Here is a 6,244-nt window from a genome sequence, read left to right as displayed (position 1 = left end):
AAGTACATCAGGTTTGAAGCTGTTCAGCTGAATTAGGACGGTTGATGAGGGCTCTTTGGAACAGACGTGTTATTTCTACAGCTCAATAGCCATTTGGAAAAATAAGAAATAAACATTCTCCACTGATTCCTTTTCATCTTCCTGCATTTATCTTATATTCTTTGTTACAAAATTGTCCGGTTTCTAGAAATATGTTGGTCTTTCCTGTGCTTTTCCCTGGTCGCTCTATAGCCCGCTCCTTTAGCAGCTCTGTGATCCCTGGGAATCCTCCTCCTGGGATTTTCCCCTCTCTTGCCCATCTTTCCTTCATCTCCCTCCTTTTCCCAGCTGTGTTGGTGTTAAGTGTGGTGTCTATTGTAGGGCTGATGATTCTGCCTGACAGTGTCCCTTAGGTGGCTGACTTTTGCTTTATTTGTATTTATTATTATTTTTTTAATAATACGGTACAACCTGATCTCTTCTGAACTGTTACCAACTCTAAAGTTTATTTGTATGAGCCTAAAATGAGATTGAAAACAAATGTCATTTGCCGTGATTCTGTTGTGCAAACTGATACACGCCAGGAAGTCTGGTAGCAGCGAAGGTCTTTCCTAGATGGACTGAACCAAGTTTAAAACAGGACCTGTCGGAAAACTTACTGTATAATCACATTAGACATGTATATTTTTGTGGACATTTTACTTAAAATGTTGTTACTATACAGATATTTTCTTGAAACTTATCCCTTTATTAAATTATTTTTCTACTGGAATTGATTTTTTTTTTGTTTCGATCAATATTGGTCCTTTTGCTGAGCTGCCCCTGGCAGCGAGTGTTGCCCAGGCAGCACAACCTCCTGGACTGTGAATGCTCCTGGGGCCAAGGAGAGAGCGGCTGGAGAGAGAAGTCACTGTTTGCTGGCCGAGAGCCTTCGTGTTCCAGGAGGAAGGAGGTTTGTCAGCAGAGATGGTCTCCTTCCCTCTCCCCTTCCCTTGCATTTGGACTCAGTCTCTTCCAGCTGTTCTCCATGGGCTGCAGGTGCAGGTCATTTGATAGCAGGGAGGAGGTTAGAAAACCTCGTTGTTTCTTGCTAGAGAAGCAGTAACAGGGCTGGTTGGTCCTTGTGGGCTGTGTTTGTGGCTGTAAGCGCTGCATAACAGTGCTGATTCTCCACAGTGAAAATAGGTTATTTAGCAAGGGGACACAGCTCCCCTAAGAGTGAGGGAAAGGAGGACCAACAACAGGTCCTCCCTGTTTCTACTGTTTTCTTGGTTCCTGTGCTGAATGGCCTGATGTGAATGTCTCCAATGGGAGGAAGAATCCACCACGCTGAAGTGACAGCATCCTCTCTGCTTCAGCCTCTGAACTGCCTTGAATCAGGATCAAGTTTGTAGCCACGTAAGTTCTTGCGCTTGGTTCTTATTTAAGCTTAATTAAGCTTGGGTCTTATTTAAGACCAGCCCCTGCAGCCCTGAGATGCTGTCAGCAGAGGATCCAATGCATTTGCCTTGGTGAGGCTGAGCAGCGCTGTTGTGTGTGCAAATGTGGAGTTTGGAGGGTTCACTCCCTGCTGCAGAAACCCATCAGCCTTTCTGTGCTCATCGTGGTGAGAAGCAGTGCCTGAATTTGGTCTTCAGTGTCAAGAACTTGGAGATGATGGGGCAGAGCACTGTGAGGTGCTGTGAGCAGAGTTTGCTGTGGGTAGCAGAGATGGGCTGGATCAAACTCCTGCTTTGTGCCAACCAGTTCCCTTGGAGGGGATGGGACTGGGCTGGGGGAGAGGAGCTCGGGAGGGTGATGTCCTGCTGAAGGCAGCGCTGGGGAATGTCAGCCTGGGAATCACTTCACTGGGGGACAGACTATGGAGAAACACTGATAATTGTTGTGTTTTTTCAGCCAGAATTTATTAAAGGATAGTGAATGATCACTTGACATCTTTATGTCTGAGTGCAGGAAGGGTTCAGTTGGGGTTTATATGAGTGTTACACCACCTGGGAGCTCTGCCTGTGAGCACGTGTTGTACATTTCTCCTTTTCTGGTATCCAGTACGATGCGCTGCAAATATGTGTCTGCATATCACTAGAAACCCTCTGTCTGAGCATCACATGCTCCTAGCCAGGAAAAAAAAAAACACCAACAAACAAACCTCTCATTTTAGGAGGAAGTGAAGCTAAAGGGGTGGGGGCCACAGTTGCAAAGGAGTGGAAGCAGACACAAGTGTTGCTTTTCCACAGAAACCTCCAGAAGGGTTATTTCTGATTTTTGAGGTCAGAATTGAGGCTTGATAACCAATCCTCTGCTCTTACAGCTGGCTGCACCACACATCTAGCCTCTCCAAGGTGGGGCGTAGTTAAAACAAAACAGAAATTGGGAAAATCATTCGATAGCCTTTGCACATACGGGTGTCAGCGAGGACAGGACCTGCTTTTCCCTGCTCTGCATCAGCATTGCATGCTTGTGTGCAACGTGTGCTAAAATAGGTATGCTGCTGGGAAATTGGTTACCTCATAACTTCATTTCCATTTCTCTCCTTCAGGAGCTTGGGGTAGACCCCTGAGTGCTTGTTTGTGAGACCATTGCCCTCGAGACCAGGATCTCATGAGATCCAACTTGGAAAGCAAGGCAGGGTGCTCAGAGCGAGTGCTGCTCCTGGTGTGAATTTACTTTCTCTCTACAAACTGGGAACTCTACCGAGTGGTGAACTGTCTGCATGTGAGGATGTCAAGACCTGCTATACTTCTGTGAAAGCTAGAACTGTTCATTTATGTTGCAGGCTATCTCACTTTTAAGGTTGGGCTTTCAGAGCCAAGAGTTTAACTTCCTGTGCAAAGTATAATATCTTGTATGCTTTGTTCTTCTGGGTCACACTGGGAACCGAACTGAATCCCCCTTTTTGTCTTGGCAGTCGATTTTCTGAGGCTTCCCATGGTTTTACCTCTTCACAAATGTTCTAACATCCTTTGAGGAAAGATGAATCAAAGGTCCCTCTCCTGCTCCTTGACAGATCCAGGCTAAGAGTGTTTCAAGATAAAGCAATCGTGTAGGAAGTGCATTGTTGCCTTATGGTCACAAGATCTGCCAAGGGCTGTTTGTAGAGAGGTGTGTTCCAAAGCACAAGCAGGAGCTGATGAGACTGAGACAGGAGCCACAAAGGGTGTGGGAAAGTGCTGAGTAGACTGGAAGTGTTTTGGCCTCCGGTCCTGCTTGGCTATGGTGAAGGTGGCTCCTGGTGTGTGCACTACCAGCAGCAGGTTCCCTCTGGGAGCTGAAGGTGCTGATTCAGTAGGGAGGACAAAAATAAAGCCTGCTATCTCTTGACTGAGTTAAGGAGGTGATCAAAGAGAGATAACAAGTGGTTAATGGCTGATTCATTAGCAGGTATCTGCTTTCCTGTGGCACGTTTGCCTGCTGCTCCTGGTGGTACCACAGAGGAGGTTACAGATGAGCAAGTTTGGAATGGTTTGAGCACAGCCTGACATCAGTAGCCAATAATTAGAGCCGTGGAGTTTTTTTCCCCTAAACGTGCTGCTTCTGGCAGCAAAGTGAGGTGGCTGATGCCATGCCCTGTTCCCAGGAGCAATTTGGGTGCTGCCATCCCTGGCATCCTCCTGCCGCAGGGTGCAATATCAATCTCTCTGCTCAACTGGGTGCTCCTTTTGCTGAGGGGTTTCTTTCTTCTGCTATCTCCACTCCTTCTTTGGGCTCTTGTCCCAGTGGAGCATGAGAAAGAGGAGCAGACTCCTTTCTTAGAACCATAGAATCATTTTGGTTGGAAGAGACCCTTAAGATCATCGAGTTCAACTATAAGCTAACTCTGGAACCAAAACATGTCCCTAAAAAGGACAATGCTCCTTTCTTGTCTTGCTTTAGCTGTCTTCTCCATCTTTTCCATCCCTGTTATTCCTCAGACTAGAGGAAAGCAACTTAAAGCCAGTCATTTTCAAGGTGTTCTGCAGCAGAATGAATGTTTTCTGGAACCCTGGTGGGCTCCTGGTTTGATTTGAATATCATCCAGGCAGCATCTCTCCTAGAGAGACAAGAGCATGAGACCATCTCCTGCAGCAATTCCTGCTTGCAACTGCCTCGTTACTAGAGACAAGGGATGCTGTTGGGGAGAGAAAATTATGTATTAAAACCACCTGCTGAATACCATGTGGGTCTCTAGCTGGCCCTGCCCATGGTGGGGATGACTGTCAGATGTGCAATGAGCTGTAACAGGACTCAGTGTGCAGCCAGAAATCTCATCAGTAACAGTCTGACTTAAATTCTCTGCTGTGAGATGTGCATCTGTTTGGCATGCTCATGGGCTGTGATGTTTGTCAGATCAAGCACAGAGCCTGTGAGCTCCTGCCTCAAGGCTGGGTTCATCTAGAGCTTTATTAATATATAACCTAGAGCTTTATTCCTGGGAATAAGAACTCCTCTATCTGGGAAAGGCAGAGTTCAGTGCAGTATAGAAACACTTAAAAATACCTAACATAAATCGAGGAGTAAAGTTAAAACATGTAACAGACTATTTCTGCTAGATAAAAGTACTAAACCAGAGGTTAAATGTCATTTCACTCATGCCTTGTCTTCACACTTCTGTACCTTAGCTTCTTTGGTTGTCTATATATAAAGAGGTGACATTGGAGAGCATGGATTTATCACAAAGATTTATTTGTCATGGAGAGATGAAGGAGCTGTCTGTCACTTGGGGGTTTTGTATCAAGTTGCGCTTCTGGCAGGTGCTAGTGGAGCATTTAAAGAAGATCACATTGTAGAGCATAGTAGTAAGTTGCTATAAGGATGGACAGAGGTTTGTCTGTGGTGCAGGGACTCTGAACAGAGAGCCACTGAATTAGTAAGATCTCTCTCTGATGCAGGACACATGCAGATAGAAAATGTCTATCCAGAGGTGCAGCTTCCACGAGGGCAAGTTCTGGTCCTTTGTTAAAGTCCATGGGCACAATGGAAGAGGATGCTGGTGTGAAAAGCTGTGAGATATTGGCAGCTGTGCTGAGGAGCTTGCCTGGAGCCATTTGTGTTTTATGAGGTCTGACAGTCCTGAATGAAGCTTTGCCCAGCTAGCATCCATCTGAAATCTCTTTTCAAGGCATCCAGTTTCGATGCAGCACTGTGCATCTGCCTCACATTGCTTTGCTCTGCCTTGGAATACTCCAACACCCGAGACAAAACTTCTGCAGTTACTGATAGTATTAATAGTCTGTAGGGATTCGTTTCCAGTGGGAGCAAACAGGTGCCGAGGAGCACACTGACAGTTTGTGCTCCTTCCCCAAACCCTCCTGGGTTTTCAGCTGCGCTCCTTGAGTGGCTCCTTGGGCTGTGGTGGCCACCAGGTCATGATGTGGAGTCCAGCTGTGCTTCAGCTGTTGATCCTGCTGGAGTGTGACCTATGGAGAAACCCTCTGGGCTTGGATCTTCTGGGTTTGGGTCTGTGACACTCAAGTGTGCTGGGTGGGATGTTGCTGCCAGGTGACTCGGCTGAGCTCCTGCCCATGCTGCACCAGTGAAAAATCTCAGAAAGCTTGAAATGAGAGCCCAATTTTTACTTTGAATTTTTGGTGCATATTGAGGATTTGGCGCACAGTCATGAATACGTAACCTTTGTCAGGGAATCTATGCAGACTGAATATTTATAACTCTATAGAACCTGTTTGAGACAGTCTATTTGCTATAAGACAGGATTGGGTTTCTTGGGGACTCCTCTCTGCCCTGAAGTATCACCCATGCTTGTAAAATAGCACTGTGGAAGCAGGAGGCAAGACCTCATCCTGTAGTTGACTGTTGTCCCTCCCATTTTGCAGCTGGGGCAGATGTCCATGGTCAGAGCTGAGTGAGGAATGGAGCTCAGGGGCTAGAATGCCTCATGTTTTACTAGTGTCACAAAACCATTTCTTACAACTTCAGGCGGTTGCTGATAAATGTGGAGATAAGCTACAGCTTCAGATGCTGAGACCCTTCTCCTTAGAGCTGGAGCAGATTAGGTCCTCATTGTGTCCAGCTGTCCTATATGCACTGAAAACTCCAGAGCGATTTTAGCTTCAACAAAGTGACACTGAAGTCTTACTGGTGCCATTCACTAAACCCCGTTCTACTGCTGTATGGGCATTAGCAAACGGTCCTTTGCAGCTTAACTGGAAGCGAAGAGCAATGCATATGTATGGCAGTTTATTGTCTTGTATTAAACAAAGCCATGATTACATGGTGACACAGAAGGGGCTGATAAGCCATTTGAGTACTCAGCAGAGAAACGGCACCAAAA

Source organism: Nesoenas mayeri (assembly GCF_963082525.1).
Source record: "Nesoenas mayeri genome assembly, chromosome: 3".
Taxonomy (NCBI): Eukaryota; Metazoa; Chordata; class Aves; order Columbiformes; family Columbidae; genus Nesoenas; species Nesoenas mayeri.
This window is presented reverse-complemented; position numbering follows the sequence as displayed.